This window comes from Haemaphysalis longicornis, unplaced genomic scaffold, assembly GCF_048455015.1.
Source record: "Haemaphysalis longicornis isolate Haplotype H1 unplaced genomic scaffold, Haemaphysalis longicornis Haplotype H1 scaffold_1, whole genome shotgun sequence".
In the NCBI taxonomy this organism is placed as follows: domain Eukaryota; kingdom Metazoa; phylum Arthropoda; class Arachnida; order Ixodida; family Ixodidae; genus Haemaphysalis; species Haemaphysalis longicornis.
This window is the reverse complement of record NW_027526203.1, coordinates 256,324,996-256,344,292: the sequence shown is the minus strand read 5'-3', so window position 1 is coordinate 256,344,292 and position 19,297 is coordinate 256,324,996. Positions and strand designations below refer to the sequence as shown.

At 48.2% G+C, this 19,297-nt stretch overlaps 1 pseudogene; it reads right to left on the bottom strand.

Annotated features, from left to right (window-relative positions):
• Positions 1–5,152: 5,152 nt before the first annotated feature.
• LOC144169335 (uncharacterized) lies at positions 5,153–5,917 on the bottom strand (annotated as a pseudogene).
• Positions 5,918–19,297: the final 13,380 nt, after the last annotated feature.

Genomic DNA, 19,297 nt, shown 5'->3' with positions numbered 1-19,297 from the left:
AATTTATCTGTCTTGTATGGTCCGAGGTGTAAGGTAGCCGTCCGGTTTGTGAGGAAGGCGCGGACAAAGTTGTAAGTTGCCTTTCCACATCCAGTGGTTTGGAGTTGTTGTAGGATCGCGGTGTGGGTTACGTTGTCGAAAGCCCCTTGTATGTCGAGGGCTACGATGCAGCTTGGGTTCGTTTTGCTGAGGTGGTCAATGATTGTTTCTTTTAATTGTAGGTGTACGTCTTGAGCAGACAGATGTGCCCGGAAGCCGAACATGGTGTGGGGAAAGCGGCCAGTATCTTCTAGGAGTTCTGTAAGGCGTCGAGCGACCAAATGTTCGTACAGTTTACCCACACATGAGGTTAAGGAAATGGGTCGTAGGTTGTCGAACCCCAAGGACTTGTTTGGTTTTGGCAGTAAGGTAATATCAGCGTGTCGCCACTGCGAGGGTAGTGTTCCTTCTTTCAAGTGCTCGTCGTTCAGGTTCCGAAGCAGCTTGTATGTAATTTGGTCGTGCCCCGGTGCCGAATTGCGTGTTAACCTTGCGAGTGCTTGTAAGAGTTCCTCGCGTGTGTATGGCTCGTCAAGGTTGGGGTTGGGAGCCCCTTGGTAATTAGGGTGGGAAGCAGACGATGGAGTTAGCAAGGAGCCAAAAAGCTTCTTTTGAAGAGAGGAAAGCAGCTGGTCCGGGGGTTGAGAGTGATTGTGAATGAGGCGGGTGATGTTTTGAGTAGTGGCGGTTTTGGACGGCGTATTGCCCAACAGGTGCCGAAATATATTCCATGCTTTCTTTGTTGTGAGGGATCCGCTCAGTTGGTCGCAAAACGTCCGCCAGTTTTGGTTTTGGAGATGTTGGGCGTACGTGAGCGCCTCTTGTGTAAGTTTTGCGATGCGCCGTTTGAGTGAGCGGTTGTGCTTGTTGCGACGCCATCGATTCAGTAAGCCACGGCGGGCTTCCCACAGGTGGTCAAGGTGGGTATCGGCTGCTGGTAGATCCTGTGTGAGTATGATGTTCTTGGTGTAAGTCTGTTGTAGGTCGGCCAGTTGTTGACTCCATTGTTCAATGTCTTCCGTAGGTTGTATGGAGGGAATGCACGTGCACTTCTTTTCATATGGAACATACGAAAGTAAAGGAGGAGTCGGGAATTAACAAAAAGAACCTCTTGTCGAGGGCGGCGGAATTCTAGTGTATAGCGTCAGCGCTCGTGCCGAGAACAAAGTTTACATGGGTCAAGAGTCTTTTAACAAATACAATTAATAATTGATGAGGGTTAGAGAAGAAAATGCCTTGGTACTCTCTTATTCTTAAAAAAATAAATCTAAAGAAATTTAATTATTATAGATGGCTGACTAAAGAAAAATGTATTTTATGAAAGCTGCAACTATTATGGGCAGACGGGGTGGTGGTTACGCCATATTTAATTGTGGAGCATACAGTCACTTTGTATGCAGATGTCAGTAAAATGATGGGCATTGAAGTATAAATCTGAGCCTGAAATGTTGCCTTGAAGGAAATGGTTCGCACGCATTTCTTGTCCGGGAATTAACAACATCCCAAGCTTTATTCCTTGCGTTCATAGAGTTCCATACTGAAATACGGATATATTAGTACGAAACTGTATGTTTGCGTATATGCTCTACGAAAAATACATAGGTGGGTACGCGGTAAATGGTAAAGAATAAAACAAACTTCATTTTAAAGTGCGGAGTTATGTGGTGCGGAGTTATGTGGTATTGTTTCTCTACTTGTCGGCGAGCCTGATGCGCATTTTTTGAGGAAGCTGCTTTATGAGGCTGTCGGCCCCGGCTGGTGCTAACACGCTGCGGCGGGGGATGAAGAAAAGTCGGGAGCGCTGCCGCCCCTCACTGTTGTACGGAACGGCGTTCCTGGAACTAGTTCCTCTTGGGAAGAACGGAAGAACGCTGCCGTTTCACTAAGGGTCGGCGGGAGAGTAACTCGTTAGGCTTGCGAAGCAACAGCGAGGGAACAATGGCGTTCCTTCTGTAAACGTGCCATAGCTATAGGGTTTGGTTGCTCTTGACGGCAAGGCTTTAGGGCGCTGAAGCTAGTACAAAAAGCCACAGACCGCTGATGTGTTTCTCCTCCTATATGATGCCAAATTTTCGCGCCCTTCCGCGGAACGCGCTTCCTTGAAAGTCAAAGGCAGAAGAATAACCCCGCAGCGGGCCGCACCTGTCGGCAGGCTGCACCTGGTGCGAACGGCGGGTGCAGACGCCTATGAGACACGTGCTTTGATGCCCCTTTGAATCACGAATGCCGGATTGCGGTTGGGCCAGACTGTGGTGATCTCAGGACTGCCTGCGGTCTTGGCAATCGAAGGTTAGTTACCTAGAAGATGACCTGGGCCGAAACAGTTAAAGGTCGCTATTGAGTCCAGTGCATATTGAACAATCGATACAAGTATGGTGTGTTTTATGAAATCAATATGAAAGGCCCGGATGTCCACCTCTGTCATTATTGACATTGCACGCGGTACGCAACACTTTATGGCCAAACCGCGTTGCGAAAGTATTGGACGGGTACGTACGACCACTTCGTCGGGATGTTCATCTGCGCGTCTCGGATTTATAAGCCACGCAGCGCGCGTAGCACATAGCTTGAAGTAAGGCGCACGCACGTACGCTGCGCATAATATGCAGTTGGGATTGTCGACTGCGTGAGGCATACTACAGCTTGCCTGTCACTTGTCCGTAGTGCTTTTTTTTTTTTTTTTCGGGAGTTCTCTGTTATATTTTTAATGACTAGTCCCCAGAACAGGGAGCTGCGTTGGCTTCAAGGTTGTCCCGTGGCGGTCCCTCCTGTAGTTTCCTTCCCCCATGCCGGCATTCCGGCCTGCCGTATAAAAAGTTGCAGCAAGACATAGTATGTCGGGTGCTCCCTGAAAAAATTCGTGTGGGAGCGTTTCTTTTGTTCTTTTTATCACCCGATAATCTGCTTCCGGCGGTGTTTATATTGGTATAATATACGTAGTGCGATGTGAGTTTTAAATTGTTCACTTTACTCAGGATTATCCGACACTACATTTTAATTAAGAAAAATCAAATGTAACGTTAATGTAGCGACAAGCTAACGTTGGAACTGTAGCTGGAACGCGCTCCTTTCGCAATGAACTTTGAACGGGAACTCGTTTCAAAATTTGGAAGGAACAAAGAAAGAGCTGTCATTCCTGTTTGAGAGGAACGTGTACGGTACTGCCGCCCTACTCTTTTTATCGGGCGCCGAGTGCCAGGTGTAGCGTCCTCTGCTCCTTTGTGATATTCCTGGTCGCCTACTGTTCCGTACGGCCCATGTGCTCGTTTTAATTTGTATTTATATACACTCGAAGTTTTTACGGTGAAATGCGTCGGACGTAGCCCCAATATCATTTACAGGCTAGGCCAGACGTAACTCAAATCATTCGGTTAAGTTACGTCGAATGTGACTATAATTTGCAATTTTGGTTTCCGTCAGACGTAACTGCAGACACTGGCTAAAAAATCCGTAGAAAATAACTTTTGTTTTCAATTTCGGGTTCCCTCGGAGGTAACTCTAGACACTGCGTAGAAAAAAAAAGTGAAAGAAGAAATGGAGCTTGCTGGTCAGCTGTTGTGGTCTCGCAAGACACGAATGAGGCGACGCTCATTATTATGTACAAACGCGCAGAAGAAAATGATAAGGTACGCATGTACACAGTTCTTATTGTTTTTCGCGGCCTTACCGTTAAACGTATTGCTCAGAATGTTTATTTCATACTTGAAATCTCCATACTATGCCCACATTTTGTGATCAATGCTAATGATGCATTCAAAAACTCGTTCCGCTAATCACTGTTGTCTCCTGGTAGCATATCATTACCTCTTGTTACACCAGCATGGGCGTCCGGAAGGGGGGAAGGGGGGGGGGCAACTGCAACCCCTTGGAAATTCGGATATTTTATGCACTACAAAAAAGCTGCACAACTTGGCTGGCCCATAATTAAAATAACTTGGCCCTGAAGGGCGGAAGAGAGGAGAGAACGACACCGACGTTCTCTCCTTTGTCCCGTACTTAAGCGGAAAGTTTTTTAAATTATGTACGTGAACCAACTAGCGCAACAATCCACGCTACCCAAATGATTAGCACACTCAGGTCCTGCGTATCCGCATGGAATGTCCTTCAGGACTAGACACTGACTAACATTGCCGGTCATGTGACGGCAGTGAAACAGACTGCCTGTGCTGGCTATTGAAGATAGCGAACAATTCGGAAAGGTTTGAGGGTTTTTTTTCTCTAAACTCTATATTTATGCAGTCTTGCCGCAAGAACTTCAGTTTTCGGACAAATTTGCAGCTATATCTAGCAAAAAATCTTCACCGCTACACCTAGTAGGGAGAGTGTAACATCCTCCCGTGCCGTCCCATCACCTTGTACATCCTTTCCTTCGAAATTGCGAAATGTCGGCACCACCCAAGCCCCGAAACAAAACCTATAAATCAGCCCCTCAAAACGCCTGTACGCCTGTACTGCATTGAAAGCCAGGGAGGCGAGTAGTATCTTTATTGCGTCAGCCATTTCAGTAGACTTCAATACACATGTCATCTCGCAATTTGCCCATAAAAATCCGATGCGTCTGCAGCTGCTATTCAAGGAAGATTGACGGAGTGCAGTTTTATGTATGTGAATGTATTGTACTGTGTACTGGTGATCAGTTGGCGTGAGTCAAGAACCCTCATGCAGCGAGACTGGCCACTCTTCTTTACAAAGTGACAGTAACTTTTCGCATTTTCTTTATTAACCTTATTTCTTTGTTCGGTAATAAAATCCAATGTATATCCTCCAAGCCTGGTTCTAATTTGCTGTTTGTACATCTTGTAACCACAAATAGCGCCCTTTTGGTGTTTTCCAACCATACAACCCCCCCCCCCCCCCCCCCCCGCTAATGGCTGCCACCCCTTGCAAAAAGTTCTTCGGACGCCCTTGTACACCAGTGCTGATAATTCATCGTGCACAAGTTGTCAAGAAACGCATTCTTTGAGTGTGAAAAGCTTTATTTAGATTGCTGATAATTCATCGTGCACAAGTTGTCAAGAAACGCATTCTTTGAGTGTGAAAAGCTTTATTTAGATCATTGGTTATTAATAACACAAATATGAAAAATACTATACACTAGGACACTCAGTAAACACTAGAGCAGCACTTTTCTTGCTTTCCGAACAGAAAACTGTTCTATAATGTCATCAAAGTTTGTTTTTACAGTTTCATCTCTTTCCACGCTCAGCAGAGCAAGATAAGAAAGTCTGTCGTGGGCCCTTGTGGCCTGCCAATAAAAAAGTATTAATTTTAGCTTGTTGAAGGACTTTTCACAGCCAGCGATGAAAACGGCTATGGCTAACTTTACCTGAATCGCGACGCTAAGGTTGGGAAATACGTTGTCAATGTCATCCCCATACTGTATGATAAATTTCAGAAGTTCTTCAGGTCTTGACAATCTCCGATCAACACGCCGTGAAAAAAAAACAGTGGGATATCTAAAGTCTCTTCATAGAGATCATGCGCGTTACCGTCGGAACGATAAAGCTCACCAAAGGTGTAACAATTTGTTTTAGTTCGTCCTCGTGATCACCGTAGCACAGCTTGTTTATGTCCAGGATAAAGCCAAACTTGTCATCGGTATTCGGCAGGCAAGTAAACCTCTCGTCGATTTCAGAATGAAGACGGTCGAGTGTGGATTCCATGACCTTTTGTATTTTCTGCTTAGCTGTTCGCGCTTCTCCTTTCGATTTTCACCAGCGATCTGTTTTTTTCGTGTCGAACGCCTTTCAACATTAACATCCCATGACTCACATAGACCAAGAACTTCATCGAGTGACTTACTATCCAGCGTTTCCCTTTCGTCATGAAACTGTTTTCTAAAAGCGTTCATTTCTAAAGCAGCCTCGTAAAAGTTCATTTTTGAGTCTTGAAGCCTTTAAACACGATCTATTCGAACCAGTATATTGTTTCAAAAGCCGAGCAAAATAAAAGAAAATCATATATTCATCCAATGGTGTAATAGCTAGTGGGCGACCACTTCTCGTTTAACTCGTTTCTTTGTCGTTATTTGCCATAACTTGGAGAACTTCAAATATCTCTTCAAGGTACCTACTGACTCGCTTTACCGCTTTGACCCTTGCACTCCATCTCTGGCTCTTATTTGACAACAGGCACCGCGACTTTTAGACACCATGCAGGATCTCTATAATTCTTTGCACGTTGATCAGCTCGCCTTGTGAGAATACCTGCAAAGAGGTAACCGAAATGCAAGGGCGCAAATTTTAACCACGCCCCCCCCCCCCCCCTTCCCCCCCCTCCCCCTGTGGCCGCTGCTGGAAAACAAACCAGTACACATGAAAACACATGCATGCAGCACGCACGCAAGCACACTGGATATCTTCCCGTGTTGGCTCCAGAACTCCTTCATGCAGGCGTACCTAGGTATTCATACATGTGTACGGCGCTTCCCGACAAGGAGAACAGTTTAATTGCTTGAACAACGCCATTGTAACACAAGGACAGCTCTGCGTAAGGCGAGGGCGAAGAGAGGGGGTCACTCCCGGGGCGCTCCTCCAGGGGGTGCGGGGGGCAACGGCGCCTCGTGTGTGTCCCTTCTCTTCGTCCTCGTCTTCCGCAGCGCTATCCTTGTGTTGCAATGCCGTAACAATAAACCCGAACAAGAACTTCCTGCAACAGTGACTTCTGCAGCTGCGCCGCCCTGCTATTGAGGGATAGCCCCGCTGACATTTTCCCCCCCTCGGGCACAAGTTGGGCAGACTCGGCTCTGCGCCCCCTCCCCCGTGGCTCACAGGGCACTTGTACGGTGTACCCCCCTGCCCCCACTTATATAGTTACGCCACTGCGGGTGGCCAGCAAACCACGAAAGTCCATAGGATATCCACAAATGGTCACAATATCCAATGTCATTTCAGGACATTCATGTGATGTCCATACAATGTTTCACCCAAGATCATCTGCTTGTGGACATCCATGCGATATCACTGCAGGTGTGTTATTATAACATCATTATGCGATATTGCTAGGATGTCCACAAATTTACATTTTTCCTTACACTGAGAATTCGCATTCATAGCGCGGTGTACATATAGGGGCCCCAGCCACACAAAGTGTGTCTTAGTTCAAATCTCCCCTCATCCCCGTCTTTCCAGCTTCAAAATATTTTCTGACCTGTTTCAAACATATTTTAAATGAAGAGCGGGTAGTTATTTGATTTGGAATTTGAGCGAAATCTGGTTTGCCTTTCTGTTTGAATCGGGAATTGGATTCTATATTTTAGGCTGCTTGATTTATGTGACAGGCGGGACTGTTGATTTTCTCATACAATTGTAGGCGAGCACTGTTACGGAGCCTGCAGTACGGAGCCAGTTACGGAGCCTGCTGAGTAGGCAGGACTCTTGTCATCCAAATTTGATGCTTGGGATGCGAGCGGGTGCATTGCATGATGCAACCCACGCGTATGGGTATTGCTTGTTTAGTTCTTGCGCGATGGAGTGGCGGGCCTCGTGCAGTCTTGTAACGTCGGGGGAGATGAGGGTGACGGCCGAGTAATTTTGCAGCGTTTTACTGCATCGTGAATAGCCTCGTGGGGTAAGCAGTCGAAGGCTTTGCGAATGTTCAAAAGGATGACAAAGGCCACGGTTTTTGGTAGCCTTCGCGTTTTCTAGTGCAGAGACAAGGTCGGCAATTGAATCCATGGCACTACGCTGGCGAGGAAAACCCGTCTGCTGCTCAGGGTTCAAGTTGCAGATTCGCGCGCGCGCCATGGATTCGATAATTTTGGAGGCCGCGCTCGTGAGTGAAATAGGACGAAAAGAGGAGAAAAGTTTGGGAGATTTGTTCTTTTTTAGGATGGGAGGGACAAGTTGGAGGCCAAATTGAGCAGGGAGGGTGCCGGAAGACAAGTGGAAGAAGAAGGCGCGAGCGCTGCCTCTCGGCTACGGGCGCAATTTTCCTTTTTGCATTTTGAATGGCCCGCACGAGCTCGGCCGCCATGAAAGGAGCTTCAAAAGCCGTGCTCAGGGCGAAGGAGGGAGCCGGCGCGCGCGGGGCCAACGTTGCGCGGGGCGTCAGATTCTTCGTTTTGGGCTGCGGCTCGGCCGCGTTTTTTCCACTTGCGATGGAGCAAGTGAAGAGGGGGGGTTGTATGTGGGGGTCGCGGAGATGGCGCGAAGCAAGTGCCGTGCATTCACCCCCCCCCCATCCCGAGCACGCCGCATTCTCCGTACTTGCTGACAAAAGCGGCGGCGGCGGAGGAGGAGAAAACCATCCTCGCCCTCTCCGACGGGGAGCTGAGTTCCTGTGGTTCCCGCGCTTTTCAGTCGCTCACTCGCTCTTTGCTCGCCTGTTGTGACCACAAACCTGTTCTGTGCCACAACTGTCTCGTACTGAACTGCTCGAAGGACTTCGCGTTACAAGACACGGGAAATCGACGTTCGGTTCATGTATTCGGCTGCACCACACGGTTCTCAGATCACCGATAGGCTTCACTTCAAGGACCCGGCCGTATACTTCTACTTCAATAATTACCATCAATCTCTGTTCAAGGTATTTCTTGTGTGCGATTTTGATGCTACTCGCAACTCTGAATTACTGCTTGGTATTTTCTTCCAGCTTTCCTCCTGAGACTGCCAATGAATACATCACAAAAACGTCATCCCAGCCCCTTGATCAACATCTCAAGTAGCAGGTGAGAAACTCTCATAATGTCAGCAATAAGCTGAAGCTAACCAAGATATACGACATTTTCTTGCAGGACAACTAGCGTTTTCTCCAGATTCTGCCATTCTAAGAAGGGTACCTACCATTTCGTTCCTTTTCCCTTTATTCAAATGCATATATTCTACTGCCGCTGCTGCGAAGTTTGCTGCCGCTCTTTCTGCTGAAGAAACAAGCTTTCTGGATCAAACACGAGATTTCAACTGGTGGCCCAACTTCTCAGAAACAAATTTACAGAACACGTGAGCATAAATCCAAGCACGTGCCTTCTTTTGCGTAATATTTTAGCATGCAGTATAGGTTTTAGAGACCAAATTTGCCTATGCTTTTCCTGCCTGTTTCTTAGGTATTCTGCCAGCTCCTATTTTCTCTGGTGTTCTGTTTAACTTCATCATAACTGTAAGTTAAAATCTTTTGTGGGTTTATTACATTTAAAATTTATTGTTTGCTTAAGTTTTCACGGCTTCAAGTTGAATCATTGTTTATTTGGCACTGTTTTTATTCGAAAGCTGAAATTTTTGCTGTGTTTTTTCTCGTCTCATTTTAGCTGTACAGTTAAGAAACGATTCATATATGCACGCCTGTTGATGGTGTATTTGTATGTAAAGTATTTAACCCGCCCGGTTGATTGCAATTTTCTTTTAACCTGTCACTCTTTCAATAGGCAGAATGATGTAATCAGCTGTGTCAATAATAGCTATTTAACAAGTGTTTAACTGGTGCTGTTTTTATTTTTTTAATGTTTTTCAGGTCTTGGACTTCCAGCAAGGTTCATCTGGTGGATATTGAAATGATTGTGAAATAAATACTATTTTTCTTTGCAATAAAATTTGGAGATGGTTTCATGTCACTAATAATAATATATAAATAGTTATATAATAATAGTATAAGGTCCTGAGAATGTCTCAACATGGCATCAAATGGACATTACATGATGTCGTCCGGATATCTGTGAAATGTCCACAGAACGTTTCCATGAATTTTAAGGACATCCTGTGGATATCCAGACGAAAGTATTTGTGGATGTCTATTCCGAGGCAATAGGGACATCGCCTGAATATCCCTTGGACATAACATGGGCGTTCACGAATATCCTCTGCACATTGAATATCAGGGAAGTTACATTGAATGGACATCCACAAGATGTTTTATGGTTTGCTGGGGCGCGCGATCAGCAGGTGAGAATCTTAAGCACGCTTCTACAAGCGGATCGCTCCAATACCAAACTGCTGGACCGACTTAAGCGCACCACGGAGGCGAGAGAGGCGGTAATACGTGGTGATGTCGTGGTAGCCCAAGAGGCTGTCGCGAGCTGACATGGCTCCGTGGGAAGCAAGTGGGTGACCGGTAAAAAGCGCAAAGGCTCATGGGTACGTCGTCTGCTCCAGCCACTTCCGGTTCGAGTTTTCGCATGGTCTCCGTATGCCGGCGGCGTTCACGCGCGTGTGTGCGTGTTGTTCATTGGTCACAGGGTGATTACCTTTCAGAAAAGCCCCTAATACATTTAATTAGTTGTTATGCATTTAATGCGCCATGCATGAGCGTTTTTTTTTTCGGTGGAAACAGATAAACAACAAGCACACGCGTGCGTGAAAGCCGCCGGCCTACGGGAGGCCAGGAGAGCTCTCGAACCGGAAGTGGCCGGGCTCCGTGGGAGTAGACAATGTACCCATGAGCCCTCGCGCTTTTTACCGGTCACCTATGGGGCTGGGGTAAGGTGGCTAGAATGGGGAGGTGTGAGTACCGCGGCGCCTTCCTTCGGCCGCGCGTGACTCCCTTGCGCGCAGATGACACCAGGGAAAATGTGGCGCTGCCCGTCGAGGCGCGGTAGCCGCAGCCGGCCGCGCCGTCCTGCCCGCGCTCTCCCTGCCCTCGCCGTGGCCAGCTTCGTCGTGCGTTGTGGACTGTCTCGCGTCGTTCTCCCGTTCGGGCATTTGTTCGGGGTGCGATGCTGCCGACAGCAAAGAAGATGACGGAGCAAACGGAGAAAACAAACTAACTTGCGCATTCAGCGTAGCACGTTTGCATGCTAAAGCCGCGGCAGAAATTCGCTAGTCAATGGGTGATGTGCCGCAGATTGGCTGCCGAGACCATTCTGCTGCCCTGAGCTTCACGCTATACGGTTTTATTGCCTTAGGAGGATACAGTTTCTACATAAGGTGTGAACTAGCAAGGTAATGAGAAGAAACTGAATGCAGTGAAACGTTGCACGATGCAGGCTGAATTTTACAATTTTTTTTTTAAACAATTCAGGGAAGCTTGCATTCACGCGCAATACTTGAATGACAAAGCTCTTGTAGTTGGGCATTGCCGGACGCATAGTTAAGTTTTTAGTATCATTGTTTAGTTGCATTGTTTGGGAGCTAGTAATCGTCGTCATAAGCATCGAAGATGCCGTCGTCTTCGCGGCGAGTGGCAGATGCAAAGTTATCCTCAGCATTGTAGACTTCCACGTACCGTGCTCTTCTCATCAATTCTCGAGGCAGCGGTGGCGGGAACTTCCGCATTAGCGCTGAAGTTTTTTTGTTTGTTTCTTTTTACATGGGTGGTAGAACTTGAGGACAGAGCTGTTTTTTTTTTTTTTTTAACTAAAGCCACTTCCCGTGCCGAAGGCGCTCGGTGCTCGCCGCGAGGCACGCGCTCACGAGGGCTCGGCATTTTCTTGGTATCTATTTTCTGCTACGGCGAACTTACGGCTTGTACAACAGCTCCGCTGTTAATACTTTTTCTTTTCCCCCAATAAATATACTTTTGTTCTCTCTTTACCTGTAAATACTTTTTGTTTCTTCATCACCTGTCAGTAGTTTGTTTTTCTTCACCTAAAATAGTTTTTCCTACTTCATATCTTCTTTTAGTATCCTTACTATGAACATTTCTTTTTGTTTTTTTTTTTCACCTGTTAATGATTTTTTTTGTTTATTCTTCACCTGCAAATAGTTCTTCCCCGGTGAATAGTTCTTGTTTTCTTTTCAGCGGTAAATGCTTTTTGTGTGTTTCTTATATACAGGTGGTAATGGGCACCTGTAAATATAGTTAAATTTGTATCTTCACATGTAAATAAACCGTTTGTTTTTCATTGTAAATAAACAATTTCATAACGAGACCAGATGCGTTGCTTCAATGTCTGCTATCATTTCTGATGTGAGCGGGATAACTGCATGCGGTATAGCGGTTTGTTAAGGGTAGCAGAAAGCGCGGTGTACTCCGAGACGCCTTCAGTTATTGACAGTTTGCAGGCCCATGCGGTAGTGCCGATCTCGAAGACGGCGGCCGTATTTCGAGGGAAGCGAAATGCAAGGCGCCTCTGTACCGGGCGGTGTCAGTGCACATTATACAACTCCAAGTTTTTTTTAATAGAAGCCGGAGCCACTTCACGTAATGTGCAAACGTGCTTTTGAAACTGCATGCAATGCGAACTGTTCCCGTAAAACTAAATTTCATGGGTGTAATGAAATGGGCTCATAAAATTGTTTTAGTGATAAATATTCTCCTTTACCCTTCCAGAAAGCTCGCCATACCGCAACGGGTTCGTTTCCCCCTTGATGGTAGAAATGCAGCCGACGCGATGCCGGCGGCGCGCTCATTCCAGCTGCGCGCCTTACCGCGCCCTACCGCGCCTTGGTCAACAGCGCCGCCCGTGGCATCTGCGCGCTTTGGAGTCACGTTTCCGCCGCCGGTACTCACACCTCCCCATTCTAGCCACCTTAGCTGGGGTATGCCCGGGAGGTGAGCGCTCGGGTCGTTGCATGAGCCGCCTCATTGCCTCCAAGCCCAGTGTGGGCAGGAGTCCTGATCAGTTCTACTTGGGTGGTGGGTGGATTTTGCATAAGAAGTTTTAGGGCCTGGGGTGAGATGGCACCCGCAGCAAAATTTCGAATGGCCGTTTTCGAATCGGGTAATATAAATTCAGGGGTTGGCCGGTGCGACAGGGCTAGTGCGATTGCCGCCTCTTCCGCCGTCGCAGGTTCGGGTACGAATTGTAAGGGAGTTGATTGGGGGGAGGGGCATTAATCATCGCCAGTGCGAAAGAGGTCTTGTGCCGGTACTCGGCGGCATCTACGTACACCACAGTGGGCCGTATGGGGTAGCGTTCTGCTAAGGATCTAGCTCGTTGCTCTCTGCGGCGCTGGTGAATATTAGGAAGCATACTGCGGGGTAGGGGACGTACTTTGAGGCAGGAGTGGGTTTCAATGGGTATGGGGAGTTCAGGATCTCTAATAATAGGCGCATTTAGCTGTAGGCGTTGAAGGAGGTGTTTTGACAGGGTTAGTTTTGGCTAGGCGGCTTAGTTGGCTCATCCGGTGCGCCTCTATCAGCTCTTGGGCCGTGTTGTACACCCCTGTTCCTTCTAGTCTGGCAGTGGAGGTGCCGGGTGGGAGTTGCAGAGCAGCTTTGTATATTGTGCGGATAAGGCAATTGATTTTGGTCAGTTCTGAATTAGAGGGGAGGAGGTACGGGAGAGCATAGGTGATCCGGCTAACAACGAATGCTTGCACGAGGCGGAGTCTATCTGCTTCCGATGCGGCGAAGGAGTCCGATGGTTTGGGAAACATGTGAAGAAAGGCGCTAGATGTACTCTGTGTTTGAACGATTACGGTTTATGACTAGGCCGATGATTTTGATTTGTGGGACAACTGGCACAGGCTTTGAATCTATGTAGATTTGGATGTTGGGAGTTGTGCGGTTTGCGCGCTTCGGATTGAGGAAAAGTAGTTCTGATTTAGATGGGGAGCATTGTAGGCCGGCTATAGTGGCTCCCTCAACCACGGCTGACGCTGCTGCTTGGAGAGTCTCCTCTACTTGTGCGTCACTACCTCCGCTTGTCCAAACTGTGATGTCGTCTGCTAGAGGCTAAAGTGTAGGTTGGGAATACAATCTAGAGCCTTTGGAATATGAAGGAGGGCTATATTGAAAAGGAGAGGGGATAGCACAGCTCCTTGCGGAGTGCCTACTGGGGGGTAGGTGAAGCTCGCCTGATTCTAAGGTGCCTAATCGTAGGGTTGCAGTCCGCGAGGAAAGGAAAGCTTTAACGTAATTGTACGTTCGTAAGCCAGGGGAAATAGAGGAAAGGTCATTGAGGATTGATTGATGTGAGACCCGGTCAAAGGCTTTCGTGAGGTCTAGTGCTAAAATCGCTGCTGTGTCAGACTGTTGGGGAGAAGAAATGATGTCGTGGTAGAGTTGGAGATGTACATCATTTGTCGAGAGTCCGGCACGGAAACCGAACATGGTGGGAGGCAGGGCGTTGGTTTGGTTTATGTGTTTGGTGAGTCTGGCATGTATGATATGTTCAAGCACTTTTCCGATGCAGGAGGTGAGAGAAATCGGCCGGAGGTGATCTAAGCTTAACGATTTTCCGTGCTTGAGGATGAGTGAAATGTTCGCATGTGTCCATGACGCTGGTAGTGTGCCTTCTTTCCAGTGTTTGTTGTAGAAGTGTGTGAGTGTTGTAATGGAGTTGTCATCAAGGTTGCGTAATATTTCGTTAGTTACTCCGTCTCTCCCAGGAGCCGAACTGGTTTTGAGAGTGAGAAGAGTGGCTCGGACCTCTGCTTCAGTTATATCCGCGTCGAGGAGTGTGTTGGGTGTTCCTTGGTAGTCTGGTAGGGGGTTACGGTCGCCAGTAGGGATGTATTTTTCGTGAAGCGAAGAAAGGAGTTGTTGTGGGGTGCCTGGGTAGGAGTGGACAAGCTGGGCCATGCGGTTGGTCTGAGCAGTTTTGGATTTATGGGGATCGATGAGGTGACGGAGGAGGGACCAGGTGCGCTTCATGGTAAGGGTACCTCTCAGCTTGTCACAGATTTCTCCCCATCGAGCTGCGGCTAGTTCTGCTGCGTACTTTTCCGTTTTGTGGCTTAGCTCTGCAATTTTCTTCCTGAGGCGCTTATTATGTTTATTTGTCCGCCATTTTCGCCGAAGGCTGCTTAGTGCAGTCCACATATTTTTGAGACGGGAGTCTACCATTTCAGCCGGGATTTCAGGGTCAAGCGGTTGGTCGTGGGCTTTTTTGTCTCGAAGGAGGTCGGCTACCCATGCATGTATCTAGGGACTGTACTGTAGAGGATTCAGTCAGTTGTTCGTTGCGAGTGGTCCTGAAGGCGTGCCAGTCTGTTATGTATTGTTGTTTGTGTTGAGGGACATAAGTGCGTTGAAGGGGGATGGTGAGCTGGATGATGCAATGGTCACTTCCAAGAGTGTGGTCCATGTTGTGCCAGTGTGCATTGGATATGCGATGGGTAAGTGTGAGATCTGGTGTTGTGTCTCGTTGCACACTATTGCCAAATCTGGTTGGTATGTCAGGAGGGGTTTCCAGTATGAGCCTGTGCGAGTGAAACGGTACGGCCAAAACTCCACCACAGTATACACGGACGCAACCTCCTATCCCGGGAGGAGAGCTATGACCGCTGTTGTGACTACAGCTCAAGCCCTCCTCACAAAAGCCTCAATTCGTACCACCCATGCACTACAGGCAGAAGAAGTGGCCATAGCCCTAGCAATTGCTCAAACCCCTGCAGAGATCATCATTACGGACTGCCAACAAGCAAGCAGAACATTCTCGAGCGGCTTCGTCTCACCCTTCGCCACACAAATTCTACTTCAGAAACCTCCACAAAACCTCCCGCCCATGCCGACGTGCCCGGCAACGAAGCTGCATGCCCACCATCATGCCAGAGATTTGACCCACCGGGCTAGTCAGGAGCTCGGCTAGCAGCGGCGTGTCTGTCCCATCTTGTCATACACAGAAATCACGCAGCACTACCGCCTGCAGCGAACAATGTACCCTCCTCCACGCAAAAACCTCACAAAAGAACAAGAACACCACCTTCGAGGCATCCAAACCAACACCTTTTCCCACCCAACTAGAGCCCACATTATGGCCCCCACCCTCTACTCCTAGGAATGCCGCTTCTGTGAGGCTCCGGGCACGCTTTACCATATTGTGTGGGACTGCGATAAGAACCCCAACCTACCCCCCCTCCCCTGCCCTTCCCTTCCTCTAATAAGGACTCTTCCCCAAGGCGAACTGCTTCATATAGGGACGTTTATTCCTCCTCCTCCTCCTTTCGCAGTGCTTCCAGACGTGAAGGAAAGAATGAAAGCGTTTATCGGCAGTTCTACTGAGTCCCCTTCAAGGAAAATTTCAATTTCAATTTATTTCAGACGTAAATACAGGAATGAAGTTTTGTCCACGATACGTGGCAAAAGGAAACACGTGCGTCTCCTGACGGGGCCTGCGACTCGCGAGCCTTGCACATGAGGCAACAGCACAGGCGTAGATCAAAACCGTGCAAAAACTCTAGCTGTACATACAATTAGTTTCAAACATAACAACAACAACAACAAAAAACAGGGAGCACTTAATATGGACAGAACAAGCGTATTCATGCTTGGGTGAGATTATAATTAATTGCATGCACATATGAAAACTAATCACACATGCGTCTGTGCTAATTCAAGATAAACAGGGAACATGGAAATACATAACACATAAATTTGATTTTTACAAACAAATGTTCCAACACAGCTATGTGAAAGTATACGACCGGGTATCTCCAGCAGTAGCAGTTTTATTTTCGTTTTGTATTACCAGATAGTTTATTATGGCGTTGAGAACGCGATAAACTACAGAAGGTAGAGTGTTACAGAAATATGCAATTTGATTGATGATGATGATTATTATTATTGCTATTGGTTTCCCCCTTGTAGCGGGGTGATGACATGTCATCTTACCAAAAAAGAATAATATACCTATGTTTTATACTCTTGGTTTAATACTAGCGCTGCTTAGGGCAGGCACAAAAAGCTTATTAGGCACAAAATACTTTTTTTTTCTGTTACAGGTGGTAACTGTCCTAGGCAATATTCCACCCTCTGCTTCTCGTCCACCAGCATTCTATAGATCTTCCTTTCGTCGCCTCGACAGCCTTGAAGTTAACTTCCTCTGTGCTACCCTTAAGGGGACACTGAAGTGATTTGTAAACATTGCGGGATTACTAGCGCAAATTGTAGTCCGGAGTCCATAGGCCATGTTTCGACTATTCTGAGCGCGTTTACGCGAATTTATTTAGTAGAAAAATCAATTCGAAAATGATGTCCTCCTCTCTGCATCCTCGCCCGTTTTCAGTGGCGTTTTCGTGTGACGTCAGGAGTAGATGACTTGTCTTGACTGAGCTACTGCACGGCTCGCCGACCTTTAGGCAGAGTCAGTCGGCCTAGCGTTACCATGCGTTTCCGCCGGCCCCCGACGGGTCGTCGCAATTCGTTCGCTCAGTTGAAACAAAGCCACGACACGTTTGTGAATGGGAGAATGTGCCTTTCTTTACTTTGTTAGTTTGTACACTGTATCTAGCTCCAAGTCAAGGTTGCTCCACACCACTACCGGGCTAGAGCGGCGGCGCGTGCCGCCGCTCTATCCCGGCCGTGTCTACACAAGCGCTGCACAAGCGCACATGCGACGATTCGCTGAGCCAGCAGGAAAATCTAAGGTCACTTGAAGGCGGGAAAAGAGTAAGCGAAGTCAATATAGGTACTAAGGAAATAAAATCAACTGACACTTTTACCGTACAGCGTAAAACTAGGGAGCACGAAGCACTTTTTTGCGCTGGGAGAACAAGCACAGCGGTCAGCAGCATGACCACACATCTGCGAACGCTTTTCTGTCTAAGAAATGCAATTGCTATAGACGTGAGATATTGTGGAAATTTGGGAGACGCTTACTGCACGAACGCTATACAACTAGTCACCTAAGCTGCTTGAAATGCTAAAACTAAATAAAAGTGTAAACTGGTTATACATTACATACCTTGTATTTCCAACGCTGACAGCTCTGGCTTGTGGCCGAGTGGTCTGGAGCGCTAGGTATACCTTATTTTGTAAGTCACAAGTTCGAATCTCCAAGCGTACAAGTTGACTTTTTCGGTTTCAGCCTATGTTTTCTATACTGAGTTCACCATTTTTGGGCCGTGTTACGAATCGGCCAGCGCCGCCGTACTTTCCCGCATCACTCCACGGATGTGCGGCGAAGCCACTGCGTGTGCCTTTCTGCCGTCAGGCGCCACCATGTCGGTGACAAGTTTCGACAAGCCGAGCCAGACGCTTCGCTTTCGGCGCATTTCAAAACTTGGGCGGCTGCCGGCGAGGCTCGTCTCAACGCTCTTCAAGGACACAGAGGCCCCGCGAACTCAGCGGAGTCCTCCTCTCTCCCCTCTCCCGGACTCAACGTGCGCCGAGGCTATGAACGGCTTACGAACTCTGGAAAGAGCGTTGTGTGTGTCTGCAGTGTGACGTTCGTGGCGTGTTGCAGCTTGTTGCGTTTTGACCGTTACCGCTTTTGGGTATAAATAGACCCCCGCAAGCGTTGTAAACCATTCCTGTTAGAGCAGCGAATCGATGTTGTCGCTCTGCTCGAGTCCTGTATTGTAACCTCGCCCGTCGGGGCATTTTTCTTTGGCTTCGGCTCACCTCTCGCTATGAAGTAAACAGTTTACGTTGGCCTATGGGCTCTGGACCTCTTCCCGGCTGCAGTCGTCCTTCCCGGTTGCAACAACTGGTGGGCAGCGGTCGGATGGCAACTTCGTAACACCTGGAGCCAGCGGTGCGAGATCCAACACCACGGACGTTAAGGCGGCTTCGGACTTCGCAGAATTCACGGCGGTCAAAGGTGAGTGCGGGACTTTTCTTCACTGAGTTTTACCAGGCTTCTGAGGATAGCTGGTAGGGCGTGTGTTTTTGTCGCGTGGGTTATTCGCGCAAAACATTTTTGGAGCAGTGGGAAAGCAGTACTCTAGACCGGCCATGAATTTGAAAGCGTTGAAAAAACCGCAGTTGTTGGAGCTTGCAAAAGAGTTGCGCTTGGATGTTACGGACGCGCTGAGAAAGCCAGAGCTGATACAGGCTATACTCGCTGTTGGCGCTGACGATGACGAGCTGTCTGAGTGCATTAAGACGATTAATGGCAGGGAGACCGCTAAACGTCAGGCTGCAGAGGCAGAAGCTGTGCGCCAGCGTGAGGAACGCGAGGAAAGAAAGCGAGGAGAGGAACGCGAGGAAAGAAAGCGAGAAGAGGAACGCGAGGAAAGAAAGCGAGAACAGGAGCGCGAGGAGAAGAAACAGGAACGAGAACGGGAGCGACAGCATGAGCTGGAAATGAAACGTCTTGACATCGAGGCATCTCGATCTAGGCGTGAGAGTGACAGCAGCGCGCCAAGCGTGCAGTCTGCGGCGACTGAGCGACCTACGTTGCGAATGTGTGACCTAATGCGACCCTACAAGGTAGGAGAAGACATCGGTCTTTTTTTGGTCAACTTCGAGCGTACGTGTGAGAGGGCCCAGTTTAGCCGAGACTCATGGCCGCAAAAGCTGCTTACGCTTTTGCCAGGTGAGGCATCCGACGTGATGGCCCGCTTGCCAAAGGAGGAGGCGGAGGACTATGAGAAAGTCAAGTCTAGCCTCCTGCGTAAGTACAGGCTGTCAGCAGAGGCGTTTCGCCCAGTGGCAGTCCCAAGGGGGGGCAAGGGGGGGGGGCGATGGGGGCGATCGCCCCCCCCCCAAAAAAAAGGTC